The sequence below is a fragment of the Chionomys nivalis genome, chromosome 15 (assembly GCF_950005125.1).
Source record: "Chionomys nivalis chromosome 15, mChiNiv1.1, whole genome shotgun sequence".
In the NCBI taxonomy this organism is placed as follows: domain Eukaryota; kingdom Metazoa; phylum Chordata; class Mammalia; order Rodentia; family Cricetidae; genus Chionomys; species Chionomys nivalis.
In genome coordinates, this window is record NC_080100.1 from 32,303,355 (window position 1) to 32,325,203 (window position 21,849).

Genomic DNA, 21,849 nt, shown 5'->3' on the forward strand with positions numbered 1-21,849 from the left:
GGTTCTATCTGTCCTTCTGTGACAGGAAGCTGGGAAGAGAGGGAAAGAATTACAACCTTCAAGTCATCAGGCCTTGGGTCCTGAACTGCTACCATGCTGGTCTAGATGCGTCCCATTGTCAAAAGTAATGGCGATCTTGGAGGTGTCATAGGAAGGTGGCTCCAGTTCAAAGTCTTTAGGTTAAAGCTGACACATCTCAGATTATAAACATACATTAGACCCGTAAGATATTCAAAATATAGCTAGTTGCCTGACAAAATAATCAAAGAAAAAGAGGCTATCAATTTGAGGGGCATAGGAGATAGGGGAGGGAGAGTACATGGAAGGGAGTTGAGGGGAGAAAAGTTGGGGAAAATAATGCAATTCTATTTTAATTAAAGTACGTTTTTGAAAAGAAAGAATGTAATTTTTATTTATATTTAAACTCTCTTTTCCCCAAACTTCAAAGTGAAAATCCCACTTGTTTCCCAAGACAATTTTAAGAAGTTTGACTTGTCCTTATTATTACAATATGACTTGTTTTATTGAATCATTTTTAAATATCCACTTGCAGCAGGGGCGGTAGCAACACATGCATTTAATCCCAGCACTCAGGAGGCAGAGGCAGGTGGATCTCTGTGAGTCTGAGACCAGCCTGGTCTACAGAGCTAGTTCCAGGACAGCTTAGTCTACACAGAGCAACCCCATCTCAAAACCTCCTCCTCTGCAAAAACGTCCTCCTGCGATTGTGATAAAATATTAGAAAATGTGTGTTTTGTGAGTCTTGAAAACTACATAAAAGAAAGATGCTGGAGATATTTCCTTAATCTTGATTTTTAAGAACAGCCACACATGGAAACCTCGGTGTCCACACTGAGACAAGAATGTCTATCATGACTGTTTTGTGCAAGAAAAGCTGACTCTTCCTATCCCTCCTTAGCCCCATACCAAGCATCACTAACCCTGCAACATACCTGTTGGTCTCATCCCACCTCCCTGGCCCAATATGTGATCCTAATTTATAAAAATTAAAACTCTACCCCTATTACTCATCTGTCAGATGGTGGTGTGGGTGGTGGAGAGACGCCTTCCCCCTTCAGATGCCTGAGGCAGATGGAAAAACTGGACCTGAGGTTATACAGGTGGGAGAGCTGCCCCACCAGCTGCACCACTCAGGAGAGCAGACCCTGCTCATCACCTGAGCAGCACAATGGAGTCAATCCTGTTGGCAGAGTATGGGTAAGCCAGCCCCAAATGTGAGCTGAGAATGGAAGAGAGAGAGAGAGCTGTCACCATTACTCATCTGCCATGTGGTGGCATGGGCAAAGGAGAGATGTCCTTCCACACCCACCCCACCCCACTCCCACTCCTTTACCCTCCACTCCCATCCAACACCTAAGGCAGATGGGAGCGTTGGCCCTGACGTCATAAGACCAGGAGAGCTGGTCCTACCCCTCATCAACTTCAGCACCAGGAAGAGCGGTCCTTACAACAGGCTTGGGCAACACGGTAGAGCTGATCCTGAAGGTGTAGGTGTGGAAGGGTCAACCAGGAAGACAGGAAAGCAGAACTGGCCCAGCCCCTTGCTCATAGCCCCAAGAATGAACTTACCAAGACAATGCAGGAGAGCTCACCCTGGTGGTGAGGACAAGGGAGAGCTGGCAGGCTGACCAACCCTGTAACTCCCCAGGCCCAGAACCAGGGTTATGTGTTGGCCCATCTCAACATCCACCCTATCTGTAATCTGCAGGAGCAAGTGAAGGGACCAGTCCTGCAGACTCAAAGCTGCAGAATTTCCACAACACTGGGCAAGAGCAAGATAACCAAGAGGAATTCTAGTGAGGGCCCAGCAACAACAAAGTAGCAGAAACCAGAGGCCTTGAACCCAGACCAAGGACTCTGCAATGAACACTTGCAGGTAAAGCCATATAGATAAAGGGGTTTACTACATGACTCACTGAGTTATACTACATCTTCCAAGACAAAACTGAGGTTTTTTTTTCCTTCTCTCTTTTTTCTTCTCTTAAATTTTATTTTATTTGGGAGAGGGAGGTTACAAAGACAGAGGGTGGACGCAAAGGGATGGGGAGCAAAAGGGATAGAGATGCATGATGTGAAAGACACAAAGAACGAATTAAAAAGAAATAAATCACAGTGAAAAAATTAAAACTGTGTCAATATTAAGGAGTTCAGTTCTGGGACTTTCACTTTTATATGTCTCGTGATCAAGCAGAATTAGCCTTTAACTAGTAAAATTACTATCTAAATGTTACTAAACATTCATGTTCATAGTTAACATTGCTCACGGCTTTCGGAGGCTGGCTAGATTACAGTTTTGGAATGAAGCAGTCTGGATCGTGCATGCAAATTTACAGAAAGTAAGAATTCTAACATTTTGGGAAATCAGCATGCATCTTTGGCTTTGGTAGGTTGTGGTTTTAAAATTGCTGCTTTTTCCTTCCATGGACATATAAATGAATGGTAATTAGTTTCATCTTGCGGAATTTAATTTGTCGTGGTTGCTTATTTAACTCAATAGTGCATCACTAGTTACTTCTGTGAAACACAATTTTCTGGTATGAAATACAACAAGAATATAGCCGTCCTTCTGTGAGAAATCTATATGCATCATTCAATCTGCTTATCAAGAAGCCACTTGGAGGTGACATTCTTACGTCTGTGGATTTGCACTCCTTCAGCAAAGTTGCCACATTCCAGGAAGGTGTGATAAACATGTTATGGACCATTTTAACTGCTATAACATATTTTTTTCCTTAAAAGATGTAAAAATCCTTCATCCAAAGCTCTTAGGAAAAGATTTGTTTTAGAATTCAGAAGTTCTTTATTCGAGACAGGTAATGCAATACACGGTGTCATGTAACTGAACCAGGGGCCTCTGGAGTCTGAAAGGCCATTATCAATCCCATCGATACTTTCAGTGTAGGAATGGTTACAATAAATCAATAATAAAATGCTATGAAAAGCCTTATACTCCAGTCAAATGACTGTTGAAACTTGGAAAAGTACTTCTATTTCAGAGCCTTTTAGATTTCGGAATCAAAAATGACATCTTATAAGTCTATGTACTTCATTTTTCTTTCCTTTGTAAAATGAATGTGATGAGAGGGATTTTATGCTGGTTTAGTAGAACAAAGCTTGAAATCAGCATCAATTAAAACTACAGAAGATACTAAGACTAAAAAACACATTTTTGAACATGAATGAATCATAGAGAAAATCGAAGAGGAACTTTTTTTAATTCCTAGAACTGAGTGAAAACGGAAATATATAGAAATCTATGATCCACAACGAAGACAGCCCTAAGAGGTAAGTTCATGTCTTAAGTGCAAACATAAAAAAAAAAAAAAAAAAAAACACAAGAGCACTGCCTTGCTCAGCCATCATCACTGAGGCTCCCCCTACAGCAGACAGGAACAGTATGCAGAGGGTGAGAGAACTTGGAATGCTCAGTCCTAAACAGGTTGACTCTATCAAATTCCTCCTCTCAGGGCTCAGGAAACCCCATGAAAGGGTGTAAGAGCCAGAAGAGATTGGGGACACCAAGAAAACAAGGCTCTAAGTCAACAGGATCTAGGCACAGCTGAACTCACAGAGACTGAGGCAGCACGCACAGGGCCTGCATGGGTCTGTACCAGATGTGGTTCTAGAAGCTGAAGGAAGTGAGCACATTCCCCTACCCCATAACCAAAAGCTATCTCCAATTGATAACTACTTGCCAGTGAAAAGTTAATCTTCTCCAAGAGAGTCTCACCGAGGAAACAGTGTTACTCCTAAGGGTAGGCTGCATGCCCAACAATATATGCCAACAGAAAATGAACCCAGCAGCATCTTTGGAGGCTTCTTCTCTTAGTATGTCTTGTCATAGCTTTTCTTCTTCTTCTTTTAGTTTTATCTTTTATCTTTTTATTTTTATTCTTCTTTCTTTTTATCTTATGGGTCCTTTACATATATGCTTCCAATTTAGTGTTTTTATGAGATCCCAAGAAATGGCACAAGAAACAGATATAGACGCAGAGACCCACTCTTTCCCTTTGTTCTTTTTGTCCCATTCTGACGTGTTCGTTTTTGTTTTGTTTTATTATTATCCCTTAGAAGCCCATTTGTTTGTTTTCTAATGAGAGACAAAAATTGTGTGAAACTTCAAGAAGGGAGGGAGAACTGTGATCGGGATATATTGTGTGAGGAAAAAATCTATTTTCAATAGAAGGAGAAAAAGGAAAAAATAATAATAATAATCAGAGGAAATTCAAATAAGTAATTTAATGATGTACCTTGGGGCTTTGGATAAAATAAGAACAAACCAAACCAAAAGCAGAAGATGGGAATAAATAAGGCCAGGGCAGAAAACAATGAAATACCAAAATAAATAAATAATCAATGAATTGAAAAGATGAACAAGATTGACACACCCTTACCCAAGTCAACCAAAAGAAAGAGAGAAAAGATCCAAGTTAATAAAGTTAGTGATGAAAAGGAGAAAGAGAATAATGACATTAAGAAGCCATAAGGACATAAAAACCTAGATGTCACTAAGCTGAAAATTCTTGAAGACAATAGGTTAATTTCTAGATGCATGTGACCTACCAAAGTTAAAATCAAGATAAGCTAAATAATTTAAACAGATCTATAACAAGCAATGGGATTGAAGCAGTAATGAAAAATCTCCTAACTATAAAAAGCCCATGTCCAGATGGATTCACTGCAGAATTTATACCAGACCTTTAACGAACTGAAACCAATGCTTCTCGCATTATTCTGTAAAACTGAAAAGGAACGCTTCCAAACTCTTTTTACAAAACCAAGATTATTCAAATACCAAAACCAGATAAAGATACAACAACAACAAAAAAGGAAAATTAAAGATCAATTCCCCTGATGAACATAGATAAAAAAGTCTAAACAAAATACTTTCAAACCAATATAAGAACACATTAAAAAGATAGTTTATGATGGTCAAGTTGGCTTTATTCAAGAGAAACAGGGATGTTGATTGTGTCTCTTGATTTGATAAGTACAATACATCATATAAATGTACTCAGGGAAAGAAATTATATGAGCATCTCAAGAAATACAGAAAAGGCTTTTAGCAAAATCCTGGATCCCTCAATGATAAAAGTCTTGGTGAGAATAAGGATGAAGGGAACATATCTCAATGTCATAAAAAGTTATTTGTAGGTGGAGAGATGGCTCGGTGGTTAAGATCACTGACTGAGCTTCCAGGCAACACAGGTTCAATTCCCAGGACCCACAAGGCACCTCACAACTGTTTGTAACTCCAGTTCCAGGGGACCCAACAGCCATGGCAAAGCACCAATGCACATTTTTTTAAAAGCTCTTTGTAGCAAATCTATAGCCAACATCATGCTGAATGCAGGAAAAACTCCAAGAATTCCCTCTAAGCTCACAAGTAAGACAAAAGAGTCCACTCTCGCCACTCATATTCACCACAGTTCCTGAAGTCTTAGCTACAGCAATAAAATAAAAGTGGCGCAATTAGGGAAAAAAGCCCAAGAATACCAATTTGTAGATGACAAGATAAAGACTCCACCAGAAAACTCCTAGGACTGACCGACAGTTTCAACAAAGAAGCAGGATGCACAATGAACACACAAAATCAGTAGTTTTTCATATACTAACAACAAACACACTGAGAAAGAATCATGGAAATGATATTATTCATAATGTCAGAAAAAGAAAATAAAATACCTTGAGTGAAGCCTAACCAAGGAAGCAAAAGATCTCTACAATAAAAACTTGAGAGCTCCAGGGAAAGAAATTCAGTAAGACATCAAAAGAGGGAAAGACTTAATAAAGCACATGGATTAAAAGAATTAATATGTGGAAACGGCCAGCCTACAAAAAAATCAATAGACTGCGCCATTGCACTCAAAATGTGTGAGCCATTCTTCACAGAAATAGAAAAGAAGTAAACAAACAAACAAACAAAAAACCTTAAGATCCATGTGGAAGCTATCAGATTCCAGATAGCTAAATCAATCCTGAACAAAAAAAATTAATAATTATATTACTATACCTGACTTCAAGTCAAAAATACAGAACTGTAGTAATAAAAACAGACTAGTACTGACACAAAAACAGACACATATTACAGATCAGTGAAAAAGGACAGATCCAGGCGTAAGTCCACACGACTGTAGCCTCCTGATTTTATAAACACGCTTAAAATAAACACTACAGAGAAGATAACATCTCTACCAAATGGTGCTCAGAAAACTGAATATCTTTATGTGGAAAAATGAAACTAGATCCTTACCGCTCAGTCTGCATACAAGTCAACACCAAATGGATCAAAGATTTCAGCAAAAGATCTGAAAGTTGTTATGTATGGTGCTGTGTGCCTTTAATGCCAGCACTCAGGAGGTAGAGACGGGCAGCTCTCTGTGAGTTTGAGGCCAGCCTCGTCTACATAGTAAGTTGTAGGACAGCCAAGGCTGTGTAGAGGGATCCTGTTTTAAAACATAACAAAACAGAAGACCTGAAACTCTAAAAATGCTAAAGGAAAAGGGATTTTGCTGCAAGCAAGAGACAAAGGTCAAGATTTTCTAAAACAGGACTCTATTCTCTCAGGAAATAAGAATAAGAAGTGACACACAGGATCTTATAAAATGTGAAATGGGTTGTAAAGGAAGCAGTCAACCAAATGAAGAGGAACACACAGAATAGGAGAAAACTTTTGCATCTAATAGAGAATTAATAGCTAGACTATACAAACAACTCTAAAATTAAACACCAAGAAAAGAAGCAGTACACAGCATCTGCACAGATACTCCTCCACTGGTGAACAGACAATGAAAATGTGGTACACAGACACTGTAGAATTCTATTCAACTAAAAAACAAAAGAACATTTTTAGAAAAATGGATAGAATTGGACAATATTATGGTGAATTAGGTATGTAGGTCCAGGAAGACAAGTGTATATATTCTCTCTCCCATGTGGATCTTACGTTCAGATTTTTTAGATTTCTGTGTTTAAATTGGAGTTAGTCAATAGAAAGCAGAAAAGCAAGATAGGATCTTTATCATGGTGGCTAGAAACAGAGACTTTGAGAGAGAATAATAAATATATATATATATTTGTATATGCATATATATATGAAAGTAGGTGTGTCATGATGATAGGTGTGTAAAGGTTTGAAGGAGATGGCAATGAGAGCGTGGGAGAAAAATGGGACTAAGGGAAGGGCCAACCACAGTTAAGTATGTATGGAAAATCATATGGAAACCAATCATTCTATTAGCTAACTGAAAATATAACTTATAAGTTTGAAAATAAAAAGTATAGAAAGAGTTTGAATGGTGGTATTTCACACTAGTAAGTAATAATAGTGCCCCCAGAAGCTATGGGATGAAAATTTCAGTACCATGTGTGAGATTCCTCCCTATGGGTTCAACAAAACAATACAGACTATTACCATTGATATTGATTTGCCACCAGAATTAGATGGTGAGACCCTACTGCTAAAGCCCCCACACATTTTGGATACAGGATACGGAGAAGTCAAGCTGGAATTGAACTGACAGCTTCATCCTTGCTAGTTAGTATTTGTAAGTGCTGGAAGGTGCTATGTAGGCCACTTGGGGACAAAAGTCATCAATGGTCTTAGCCAATCTTGTATAACTCAATACTACCTGCTCACTGCTCCAAGAGTGGTATCACTACTCAGAGGATAACCAATCACTTTATGATTAAATTTGAGACCTGCATATGAAGTAAAACATGTCTGGTACTATAAACCTAGTCAAAAGTCAATGGCTGTGGGCATCCAAAACCCTGGAAGGAAGCATACTGCTGAAGCTTTGCTAAGAGAACATGTAGTCTAACTTCAGTCTAAATATTTATCAGCGCAACTACAGACTAGGGATGCTCTCAGCCTCAGTTAGGGAAGCTTCTGTTGGCAGGGAGTGGCAGTTGATGCAGAGACTCATAACCAGATAAAGTGCTGAGAACAAGTAATTGCTGAGTGCCCAGCTCCAAAGGACCAGGAAGAACTGCAGAGAAGAAAACAGAAAGCTTGCAAGAGCTGGAGAACTGGAAAGAATGCTACACGAAACGCTGTTTTGTGGATAAGATGTGGCTGGGTTAACCATGAACACACAGCCTGGAGGACTGAGTGCTGTAGAAGACATGTACTCAGGAAAAGTGTGGAGACCTCTAATGAATAGGTTCCCTGGATGTTAATTCTCAATCCTTACCCATTCTGAGTCTCCAGAATTCAGCAACTAAGGTTTTCCTAGCCTGGTATGATTTGTACAGTTTATCATTCCAGAAAGTTGTGGTTCTCTGTAGTTTTCTGTCTATCTTTCCAATTTAACTGTAACCTCACTTTTCTGGTGGATAGAATAATTATTGCTTTTTGTCTGTCCAAGTCCTTTATTTGTTATGACAGAATACTGACTTTTAAATTTCTCGTATTTGGGACCATATTTCTCTTCTTTGATTCCTTTATTCCATGTACACTCATATTTGTTTTTTGAGATGGTTTTACTGGTCCTTAAGGCTTTATTAACTTAATTTTTCTTGATTATTATATAATTTCCCCTAACCCAGTTTCAAGTTCACTGACACCATAGTCTCTGATCTTAATCCTACGACTGTATTTACTAGTATTAGAATTTGTATATTCTTTTTCTAATGTCTATTGTCCCATGAGTCTCTTCACCCTTTCATTCAGTGAATCTACACCAGGTTAAAATTTATGGCAGCGCCTCTGTCTATCACCCTGTAATCTCAACATGTACTTTATTTCATTGCTGGCTTCTAGATTTTTGTTTGTTTATTTCCTTCATATATGTAATATGGAACACAATAAATAAATAAATTTAAGTGTGCTGATGGCTAGAGTGAAAAATAATTGTCATAGGCAAGAGCAAATGAGTAGTATAATTGAGGAGGTGGTTATTCTAAGCAAGGACAGAAGAGCAAATGATGGAAATGAAAGGTTTATCACAAAAATGAAGATTGTCTCTGATGATAGGACCAACAGTGACTACCTTTGGCTAAGGAAAGAGCCTCTAAGTTTGAGAACAAATCAATAAAAAAAAAATGCAATACCGAGTTTGCTTTTATGTCAACCTCCAACTCCAGCAAGGCATTCTCTGGGAACCTAAAGTCCACTCCAGTCAAGGGGAAGACTAACTGCATTTCTTTATTCTCCCTTCTCTCCTCCAAATCTAAGCCCACAGGCTCACCTCATCTTTATAGCAAACCATCTGCTATGACCCCCTATCCTTTTCTCTGCTCCCCATTTCCAGCAGTTCACACGGATCTTCTCCAGCCTTCCTCCCCACTCATCCTGCTGTCCCAGCCCCTAACTCCAGCAGACATTCTCTGAGAGACCAAAGCCAAGCCTGCCAAAGAAGCAAATAGGCCAGAAAAGCAGAAAGTGAACTTCAAATTTTTCACAAGAGAAAGAAAGAAAGAATATCCAATTATAAATGAAGACCAAATTCTATTTGTAAAGAACATGATTTTATTTGGACGTATGCACAAAAATGTTAACTCTGATAAGACAGAATATGCATATAAACATAATAATGTAAATTTGGGAATGGAGAGACAGTTCAGTGGTTAAGAACACTGGAGGCCTTTGAGAGGGACCAGGGTTGAGTCCTAACACTCACATGTTGGCTCACAGTTATCTGTACTTCCAGTTTCAGGGAATTCAAGTGACCTCTTCTGGGCTTCATGGACACTATGCATGCATGCAATACACAAGCATATATGTAGGTAAAACACTCATACATATAAAATAATTATGTATGTACATACATATTCATATTTTTCTCTTTTATATGGAAAATAAAAAGCAAACCTCGTGAGAGTCGAGCATGAAATAATGGTTAGCAGAGCCTCAGGACTGTTTAGGGATGAAAGAGATGGACAGAGGACAGACAATTGTTACAGGACTGCATCTGGATAAGAACTCCTAATGTTCTACAGGATAGGACCACTGTATTTGACTTCAATAGTAAAATATTTGAAAATTCCTACTAGCAAGGATTTTGTTGTTTCTAATACAGAGAAATGGCATCTGATGGGATAGGTAAACTAATTAGCTTTTCCCAATCACTAACAATATGCATGCTTTAAAATATCACAGTATGCCTCATAAATATGTACTACTATTACATGTCAGTTAAAATAAAAATGCATTTAAAACCTAAGAGATATTGATATCAATCATCTAAACTTCAATCTTAGAAAAGAAGGGAACAAAGAAAAATTCAATCTTAGTTTTAGTAAGTATAATAAAAAATAATAGCAATCAAACCAGGAACCAGTGAAACTTAAAAAAAGAAATTAATAAAAAATTAAATTTAGAGTCTTTTAACTAAAAAATAAGATAAATAAAACTCAGTAAATCTCTAGCCAAAGTAAATATGCAGAAAATAAGCGGGAAAGAAAGCAAAAATTGTTGTAAGAAGTAAACGAATAAGCACCACTCTACATTCTAGGATGTATAATGTAAAGGTATTGTAATAAAAAAAATGCTGTGAGAAGATCCATGGTACAAGTTTAACAGCAGATAAAACTGAAAATTAACTTCATCCAAAACTCAAGAAAAGAATAAATAATCTAAACAGGGATATCTATTAAAAAACTGAATAAAAAATTTATATGGTGGCTAATATTATCAGCATTCTAGGAGTCCAGTCTTAATCACTCTCTACTCCCTGGGTCTGCATGCAATGAGACCAACTGCCTGGAGCTCCTGTTGCTATGACTTGCCTTACTGTCATGGACTGTTCCCTCAAACTGTAAGCAAAAATAAATCCTTTTTTCCTTAAGTTGCTTTCAGCATACTTCACCGCTGCAATAGGGAAATTGAGAGGACTAGTAACCTTCTAAAAAACAACAACAAAACACAGGATGAGTTTCATTTGGAGAAGACATTACACTAATTCTTTATTAGTTGTGTAGACTTTAAGTAAACATAAAAAAAAAATCTAAAGTCTAACCAAGTAAAGAACACAAGCTGAGAACCATCTCCAAATGGAAATGTATCTTTCTAAGAATGCTGGGTGGGCTAAGAAGTGTGATTCTCTGAAGGGGATTATAAGTTGTAGTTGACACAGATAATTTGGACATCTGGAAACACTGATGGTTATACAGTAGGCTAAACAAGACATAACTGTATTACTGTAAGTGGAGAATCCATCAGTGCATAGAGTAAGGAAAGCTAGAATGAATGAAAACATATTGTTATCAACTGTCTTCGTAGTATATTAAATTTCACTTCCAAGTGGATTTTATGTATATGTTACTAATGATACAATAAATGTCCTAGGAAAAAAATCCTCATCGTTTTATAGGGGTTAAATTTTTCTTAAACATTATCCACACGAAAAAGAATTTTGCCTAAAGAAATGAAGAGTGGTTATTTGCATATGATTAATGATACCATCAAAGGTATAAAATAGCAAATCATAGACTAAGAAGACACATGTAATTTTGGCATTTAACTAAGGACAGATACCCAAACTGCATGAAACATTCCTACAAAACAATGAAGATGGTTGGGGAAAGGTTGAAAATATAGTCTGGTGCCAGAGTGTTTGTCTAGTGTGGACAAGAGTCCAGCTTTGACCCTGAAATAAGGGAGAGAAAGACAAAAGAGAGGAAAGAGAGGAAGTAAAGGGGGAGGGAGGGAAAGAGGAGGGGAGGGAGAAACAGGATGCTTTTTTGTAGCAAATGGTAAGTGATATCCAAATGACTAATAATGTCCAAAAAGGCTCCAACTCATTAACCATTGGGGAATTTTAAAACCAGTGTGTATTAGTAATGTGTGCACACATGCATGTGCCAATCTGAGTTGCTAAACTAAAAATACTTTTAAAAGTTGTAGAACTGAGACTACCCTACATTCCTATAGGAGAGTATATTGTCAGGAGTACTTAGAAGAACTGTCAATAAACTGAACCTTGATTGAGAGGATGGAGTCCACACTCGCTAACCAGAATAAACCATAGAGTATTTAGGCCAACTCAGATGGAGAGAGAGGGACACCGGGAAGAAAAAGGAGGAGTTTAGAAGTTTCATGGACATTCTGGATCTTGAAAAAGTAGGAAGGAGAGTCAGCTGAGATTTTCACTTTCACGTTTTGGATCTACTGGGTTCATACTGACTACCTACTATCTGACTTCTGAGTCTTTTTTAACAATTAAATAATTTAGATAATCATTATACCCTCTTCTACAGTTGCTCCATGAAGACAATGAAAGCAGTCATGAAGATATAGTCACCAAAACTACTTACAGGTAAAATGGTCTTTTCCATCTATTTTAAACATACATTTTAATTTTCTACCTGATTAAAGTTTCTTAAGAAAAATTTGGTAGGATACATGATGAAAGAGGATAACAACCTATCAAAATCTTATGTTCTTGGCACAGAGAACCTTTGAGAGTGATTATCCAGCTAAAAACCACTTATGGGGGCTGGCGAGATAGTTCAGTGGTTAAGAGCACTGACTGCTCCTCCAGAGGACCTGGGTTCAATTCCCAGCACCCACATGGCAGCTCACAGTTGTCTGTACCTCCAGTTCCAGAGAATCTGATATCGTTATACCAATGCGCATGAAATAAAGTTAAATAAAGTTTAAAAAAAAAAACACTTTATGATGAGTAAAGCCACATAGTTAAGTTCTGGCCCATAAAAAGCAATAGAAATATTACTAACCATGTCCAGTTCTGGACCATAGAATTCTTTTTGCTCCTTTTCCTTGTTTAGGTGAGCCTTAGGACCTTGAGATTCAGGTTTCAATCTTCCAACAACATAGATTCTTGAATGACTTCCATTCATACTTTTCTCTAGCTGTAACTGGTATATGGGGAACAAATAAACATATTTAAACCATATTATAAACTGCACTTGTTAAAGCAATTGTCTCAGCCTAATAGAGTGTCTCAGAGTTTTTAGTCAAGGAAGCTTGCTAGGTTTTTCTATTATATGCCCAAGACGTAACTTATAAGCATTCTGTGAAATTGTCTACAGAGACCAGAGCTTTCCGGTCACAAGAGAGCATCCATTTGGACAGTGCAATAATCAATTTCAGTTACTGATTTGATAAGGTATAGAATCACATGTGGGAAGGTTTCTGGGCATGCCTATGGAAGAGGATCTTGTCCAGGTTATTCGAAGTGGGAAGACCCATCCACGGTGAGTGAAACCATCCCCTGGTCTGGGATCCTGGACTGTATAAAAAAGGGAGAAAGAAAGCTGAACACAAAGCATTATTCATTTATTCAGTCTGTTTTATCCAGCCACAGGAAAAGAAACTCAGACAGATACTTCTGAAACAGGCGACAGAACAGTTATGGAACTTATTTAGTCCCTCGTTGTATCAAAGAAAAAGCCCGAAACCCAAATAAAGAAGAGATGCATCTCTTGCCTTTCATTCTGCATTAGCATCCTCACTAGGCCTTGCATGAAATGGCCCCACTAATAGACATCAGAGTGTTCTGGAAAGCACACGACAATTCAAAACAATGGGGAGACTTAAAAACATCTCATTCAGAAACTCAGTGGTTTCCTGAAAACCCCTGCTTCAGAAAGTTGTGGTTTGGAAACCAGAGGCTTGTTTTGTAAGAATGTTTTATTTTTAAAACCAAAAAGAAATACCAAGTCCCTTGGTGAGTGTCCCACTACCCAAGTCCTGCTCCCTAAAAGAGAGGCAAGGAATTCCAGCGTTTTGCTGGCCATGTGGTTTGACAGGTGCTTTATCCATAAAGAAACACAAGACTGTCAACTTGATCAAACTGCTTGCATCACAGTCTTGGAGATTCAGCTCATGGTTAAAACTTAGCTCCAGCCCAGGAATACCTGGGAAGCTCTGGAAAAACTAAGAATGTCTGATGAGTAGAGATTCGGTAAAGCATGTATTAACATCAAATGAATTTGTTACAATTTTTTCTACAATTAATGTTTATAATAAATGCTGAGTTAGAAATGTCTTAGGCTACCATTTTAGACCATCACCAACACAGACCCAGATATTCGAAGTGCAAACGGTTTATGGATGCAGTCTCTGCTGTGAGGCCACTGGGGGGTAAGTGCCACACATGTCCATGTGGTTACACTTGCCATTCAACAGCTCCCCTGCCTACATTTCAGAGTTTTCTGACTACCCAGTGGAATTCATTCCATAGCTCCCTCTGACTGGATAATTCCAGTGTGCCATTTCATAAGAATGCTGAACTAGACCCTAACTTGGCTAATGTTTGAGTACACTACACTCCCGAAGGGTTGCTTTGCATGAGAGTCTGGCTACAACTACTCTTGAGATGTTCATATTTAACCTCTACCACTCAATCCAAGAACTCTCTAGCCCACATTTTGTGTTTGAGCAAATAAATCTTCCTGAGCTTAAAAAAAAAAAATGTGAGACTATTCTGGTAAAGACAATTGGAATGGACCAAGACTCAACAACAGCTTGGGGCTAGTGACCACTATTCAAGAGCTATGGTGCTTGTGCCTTGAGGCACCGTGCCTGGATGACTATGGAGAGTGCCAGGATCCACAGAAAACCCTCATATTCTGTCCCGGTCCACAAACACACAAGTATGCAGAGTCTCTGAAATGCCTGTAGTACTAGCATGAGCAACTCCATTCATAAATTACAGATGATTTGGACATATAGACAACATCTTTAGCCATAGAAGATTCCTTAGAGGAATGGCAGTTTTACTTTAAAATCTAGAGTATCTTTGGAGCATAATGTTTACTAGGTATAGTTTTATTATCTTATTACAAGAGTGATTCAGGGCTATTTTTATAAAACTAGAAATGATGAGTAAACAAACGTACAGATTCCTTATTCTGCCCCATACATAGGTAGGATTGATATTTCTAGGTATGTCTTCCTAGCTCTGCATTTTTTGTACAAAAACCACTAGTCTCATCTCACAAAACTCAGAATGGTTAAAATAAATTAATACAAACTGAGATGTACTCCAATCTAAAATGTTCTAAAATGTTCACTGAATGTCAAAAAGTACAAAAATGCAAAATATCCCACTGCATAGTTTTATATTAGTAATGTTGAAATGACGTTATTTTGACTATGCTTACTTTAATGAAATAAACATTAAAAATTAATTTTACTTGGTTTTTTTTACCTTTTTAAATATAACAGCTAGAAAACTTTAAATGATGTATGTGCCTTGTATCTATGTAAAATATTTCTATAAAATAGGGCTGTTCTAGATATTTTTCTTATACAAATAGGAAGACTTTTCTAATGTGCACAACCTTTAAATGTGCTAAAAATCGTTCTCTATTTTGAATGACTCTTTAACTTAGCAATTATCATGAATATGTTTGTATAGCAGAGTGGCAGTTTGAATGAGAAACCTTACCTATATAGGCTCATGTATTTAAAGGTGCTGTTCCAGTTGGTGGGGCCGTATGAGATGTTATGGGGAAGTGCACCCTTGCTGGAAGAAGTGTGTCACTGAGAGTGGACTTTGAGAGTTCACAGCCTGGCTCCACTTCAAGTTGTCTTCCTCTGCTTCATATTTGAGACGAGAGATGTGATCTTTCGTCTTCCTGTTGCTGTGCCTGCAGTATGATGGGCTGCTTCCCCTCCATGATGCACTTTCATCTCTCTGAACCATAAGCCAAAGTAAACACTTCCTTAAATTGCTTTTGGTCATGGTATTTTATCCCAGCAACAGAAAAGAAATGAATATAAACAGTAAATATTCTAGTACAAGTTTGATAATATTCACTAGAAACCTTAATATATTGATATTATAGATTGTCTTGGGGTTTGATCCCTAGCTAGTTGTATTAGTTAGGGAGGTTGTGTACATATAAAAACATGAGAGTCCATTCTCCCTTTGGGGGGCATTATTTTCTTTAATTTTAAGAATGTAACATCATTTCTCCCTTCCCTTTTCTCCATCCAAATTCCCCATATGCCCCTCCCCATTATCCTTCAAATTCATGGCCTCTAATAATTTATTAATTGTTGTTACATGCATATGTACATATGCCATCCACTTTGGCATATCTATTGTTGTACCTGTTCAGTTCACGTTTAAGTAACCAAGTTGGTGAGATGCTATGTGTGTGGCTTCTGAGACTATTAGGAAACATAGTCTCACAGCAAACCCCTGATCCTCTGGCTCTTACAATCTTTCTGTCCCCTCTTTCACAGTGTTCCCTGAGCCTTACATGTTGGTTCTCTGAACCTTAGGAGCAGGAATATATCCATTGGGACTAAGTTCCACAACTCCACATTTTGACTAGTTGTGGTTTTCTGTAAAGATCTCCTTCTGTTACAAATAGAAGTTGCCTTGATCAGGGGTCAGTACTACACTTATCTGTAGATATAAGGACAAGTATTTAGTGTATAGAGATTATACTGTTTTAGTTCAGTGGTAGTTTTAAACTCTCCTCCAGGATCTGTGACTTCATAGTTCTGGAGAAGTGTCTAGATTTCTGGTATCAGACTTGATATCTTTCTTACTGAGTGGGTCTTAAGTCCAATGAAAGAGTGGTTGTTTACTGCAAAGGTATCCATGCCACTACTGCACCCTTAGAGTCATCCTGCCATGCTGACCATTGTGATGGTTTGTAGGCATCATAGCTGGGTGGACTTTTGGTTGCCTCCCTCCTTTGGAAGCTTAATGATGCCTCCTGGTACTAGTCATTAAAGCTCATCCTCAGAGATGAGGCATTTAGGTCAGTTCCACGTCAGGGCCCTCTGGTACTCTGAACCCAGTACCAAAAGTGCATGATGTCTTAAATAATAAGAACTTACTTTCTACTTCTGGAGGAGGCAGGGAAACCAAAAGTAATGACAATAGCCTGCATGTTTTGGGGGAGTGTCTGGTACAACCCTGACCAACAACAACTCAAAAGAGGGTTTCTAATGTCTGGGTGTTGAGGCTTTTGTTGCATAGTCTTAGGCTCTTGGCATTGTCAAGCTAGAGAAGAAATGATTCATTTCAACAGTATATGTTTATCTATACAGATATCTATGTGTAATGCAGGTTTCTTTTTTAGGTAAGTAATAAATAGCATGATTTCTTATGACTTTTCCAGACATCCTTATGGTTATTTTACACTGCTCGCTCCTAACTCCATTTTTAAATCTTCCTCTCCTGTGTTTAACTGAAGTCACCCCCTTTTTCCCAAGATCAGATCTCTTGTCCCCTGTTATTCCTGTCTCTGTTGCTTCCACCACCACCCCTGGCCCCTTTTTACTTTCCTGGTTTCTGGAGCTCCACAGGCACAGGATATATAATCAGAATACTTTCACTTCTCCCTCTTCTCTGCTACTTGAGGATACAAGGCTGCCATCTGCAAAGAAAGGAGATGGTTTCATGAAGAATTCAACCATGTTGGTGACCTGATACCAGACTTTTAACCTCCAGCAACATAGGAAAGAAACGTTTGCTGCCTGCATCTTCCCACCTATAATATTCTGATATATCAACTCATACTGACTGACACTTTGTCTGTTTCCTAAATCTCAAGTCAAAGATACACCCTTATATATGTCAAAACAAAGTCAGGAATAAAAAGAAACAGGAAAATTATATAGTTCTGACAAAGAAAGAGACAAAGTTTTTAAATCGGAAACTTCATCATACACTTTGAGCCCTCAGAGGATAAGTTACAAATCTGTATGGAAAAAAGTAGAGTTTCCTGAAGCCTTGAAGCCAGAGTCATTTTCAATTCCTCACTCTTTCGTGAGAATATTGGACAAACACTGTGTAACCCTCATAGCTGGATTTTTCTCCCTACGCTTCCTAAGCTACCAGCTACAGGCCAAACAAATTCCCTAGCATCTACAGCCAGAGAGACCCATAGTCCGCTTAAGGTTTGGCCTTCAGAAAAATATCTACTTTTCTACCAGAGTTCCACTATTAGAAAGAAAGGAAAAAAAATCCTTTCTCTTATGCTCCTGAAATGTTTTCAAATTACCCATGGATGTTGGCCTTCTACCCAGAGAAGAAAGACATGAGGACAATAAATACAATCCAGCAAAAGGAGCCATCTGCTGAGCTTCGGACTGGCACTCCAACAGAGTCAACGGAACCAGCTAGAGTAAATCAACACAGCACAAACACACCTACTGTGCAGCCCCACTAAAGAGATCATACCACGTTAGAAAAATGCACCCTATTTTGAGGTTAACCCCAGACATCATTGCACACTGTTTAACTGAGCTGTGTAAACATTTTACGAAAGTAAAACCACACAAGTTTACTCAGACGTTTTAAGTGTGGGCAGAAATAAAATATTAAAAAAAAAAAAACCCTGAATTGGTATTGCATACATTTTAAGTCAGTAAATAGATGGGAAGCACCCATAAACTCCCCCACTCATAAATATTTATATCTTAAATCCAGTATTCTTTATTTCTACTTTTCACCAGCTTTGTTGTTGTTGTTGTTGTGAAATGTAGGTCAAATTGTCCATAAGTGCTGGGTAAAGTCTGTTTAGACCTACATACATGACCGGCACAGTCTTCCCAGTGTCTGATAGTTTTAAAATATTACTCCACCCGTATACTATTGTGGGGAATTCTTGACATAGATACTTTTGACTGCTAAATATTAGTCGCAAATGTCTAACTCGGTTGAGAGAAACTTTTCTTCTAAAAATTTTAAAGCCATGAGGCCTTCTGTTCCTGGGGACCAATGATGAGAAAAATTGAAATCTTACACAGATTTCTGTGCCTTTTTGCTCAGTAAAGTCATTTAAAAGAAAAGAGAAGCCACATTCAACAAGGACTAAGATATGTGAGAAAGAATATGGCGCAAAGAGGGAAAGGGAAAAGTGGGGGGATGTCCAGGAAGACTAGCAGAGGAAGATGGGAGTAGAGATATTGATACACACAACACAATGAGATGCATTGGAAATATAAGATTGTCAAAAATAAATTAAATGTGTGTGTGTGTGCGTGTGTGTGTTTCTTCTTAAGAATTATCAGAGCTGGAGAGATGGCTCAGCTGCCCGGAGCACTTGTTGCTCTTTCAGAGGACCTAAGTTTAGTTCCCAGTACCGTATGGTGGTTCAAAATCATCTGTAACTCCAGTTTCAGGGGAGGCAGCGCCTTCCTCTGACATATTTGGGTAATAGGCATGCACACAGTCCAAGTAGATACATGAAGGGAAAATACTAATAATTAACAAAAGAAGTGCGCTGAGGAATGAAGCCCACAGCACTCTACACTAACGCATCAATGTCTTAATTATCAGTGTGCTTGAACTTAACTAGGGGGTCTTTGGTGGATAACAAGCTTTGGATGAAGTCGTAGATCAAAACCTCCTTAATTCTTTTGTTAAAAAGGAAGGTACCAGAGGCTCCTCCTTCTCCACCATGAGGACACAGAGAGAAATTAATATGATTTGGCTCTCAGATTTCTCCCAGAAGCCCAGGAGCTAAAGACTTCGCTGCCAGCTTGTAGTTTTATTAAGAAGTGAGAGAACATCTAGAATATGAGGCCTTGTGGGCAAAAGTTAGATCACTGAGGACTTGCTCTTGAAGGAACTGTTAAAATCCCATCTTCTTCCTTCCTCACTGCTGGTTGCCTAGCCATGATGTAGTAAGCTGTCTCCACCATGTGTTCCCTGCCATAGAATTCTATGCTGCCGAAGACCCAAGACAACCAAGCCAAATGGCCTCCTCTGAAACTGAGAGCCAGAATAGCCTCCTTCCTCCTTGAACATTATTTATGTCTGGTATTTTGTCACAGCAATGGAAAACTGGGTTACACAGCTCTTATTTGCAGTCCCAAAGAGATGCAAAGAAGTGGATTTTTAAAAAGTCTCTAGACAGAAGTTTTAAAAAAAAAGTAAGCCAACATACATAAACATACACATGTCTAATATAGCAAAACAATGACTATAACAATATAATAACCACCTTTCTTGCTTAAATGGCAGCCATTTGTAACCCCTAAGTTTGTGGAATGGGAGAAGCCCTGTTCTGAGGTGTGACAGGGAAATACTCAGGGCACTCTAGATCCTGAAGCAGGTCCTCTTCTGTATGAAATCTTGAGCTTTTAAATAGTTTTGACTAGAATCAAAGGTGACTTATGGGGAGGGGAATATAGTTCAGTGGTAAAGACTGTCATTGCTAACCTGAATTCAGTTCCCAGAACCCACATGTAGTAAGGAGAGAAACAACTCTCACAGTCACACACACACACACACACACACACACTAATTAAGATAACTTTTAAAGGGCTACTTATCAGGCAGAATTCTACTAATGTACTGTGAAAGAAAAGATATCATTAAAAATACAGAGACCCACAGTCAAACATTAGGCAGAGCTCAGGAATGCCGTGCACTGCGCCCCCCTTCCCCGTCTGCACTCTATGTGCTAGAATCCAGTTCAACAGCCTCAGGCAAGGGGCTGGAGGTTGAAGAAACACATGCAGAGACAGACCCACACACGTACCTCTAAAAGCCCTTCTTTAATAGCACCATGGAGGCTTAAATACCCTGCAGTCAATGGCCAACAGGTGAAAATCCCATCCTCTGATCCTCTAGGCAAAGCACAACTTTTAGTAACTTCAATTAGAAGGCTCTAGCAGGAAGAGCATCTGAAGGCCAGGACTCAACTAGTCCCAACAAGGAACCCCCTCAGAAGATGGGAAGGAAGAACTGCAGAAGCCAGAGGGGTTCTGGATACCAAGAGAACATGACCACACAACCAGGGTTCACAGGAGCTCGCAGAGACTGAAGCCTGTTTGAGTCTGAGCTAGGTCCTCTGCATATATGTTATAGTGTATAGTTTGGTGTTCTTGGGAGACTCCTAACAGTGGGGTTGGGGGTGTCTCTGACTCTTGCCTGTTTTAGGGACCCTTCTCCTCATACTAGGTTGCCTAGTCCAGTCTTGAGATGAGGATTTGTGCCTAGTCCTATTGTAATTTGTTATGCCATGTTTGGTTGATATCCCTGGGAAGCCTACTCTTTCCTGAAGGGAAACAGAGGAGGAGTGAATGGGAAGGAGAGGAGAGGTGGGAGGGATTGGAGGGAGGGAAAACTTCAGCCCGGATATAATGTATGGGAGAACAATAATATATATATATATATATATATATATATATATATATATATATATATATATATGCTTAAAAATAATTAACAATAAAGTCATCACATTACAACAAACCATTTTATGTATAAACCACAATATAAGAGACTAAAAATCTACCATGGAAAAATGAATGTCATTTAGATTTGTATGAAGAAGATATGAGTTTGAAGTTGATACATATTCAAGGTATTTCTCTGTGCTTTCATAGCCAAAGTGACCCTACTTTATCTCCAGTTCTTCTAACATGCACTAAAGCCACAACTCTTCTTTTGCAGAGAGTGATCTCTCTCTCTCTCTCTCTCTCTCTCTCTCTCTCTCTCTCTCTCTCGTTAAATAGCAAGTTCTCCATAAAGACCCAGCTAGATTTAGCTCTATTCCTGGCTCCACCAATTGATTCTTCAGATAGTCTTAAATGAGAGTGTTGATAGGGCTTAGCAAATACATAACTCCATATGGAGAAAACAAGAGGAAATGTCCAGGTCTCAGTGGCAGTGTTTCTCCCAAGAGCTTGGTGGCCTCTAATTCAGAGAACAGGAAATGAAGGAAACCTGCCCCTCTTACAGAAAGAGTATCATGTCCTTCCTGTGCATGCTTAAAAAATAAATATTTTACTTGCTCACGATGAGTTAAGTGCCCGTCCCTGTTGGAGGAAGTCTCACCATGGGCTGGGTCACCCTTTCACTGATAAACCTCAGCACTATGGCTTGCAATGTTTCCATGGGGTTTCGTCATGGGTGGCCAGAGAGCGAGGCATCGCTGCAT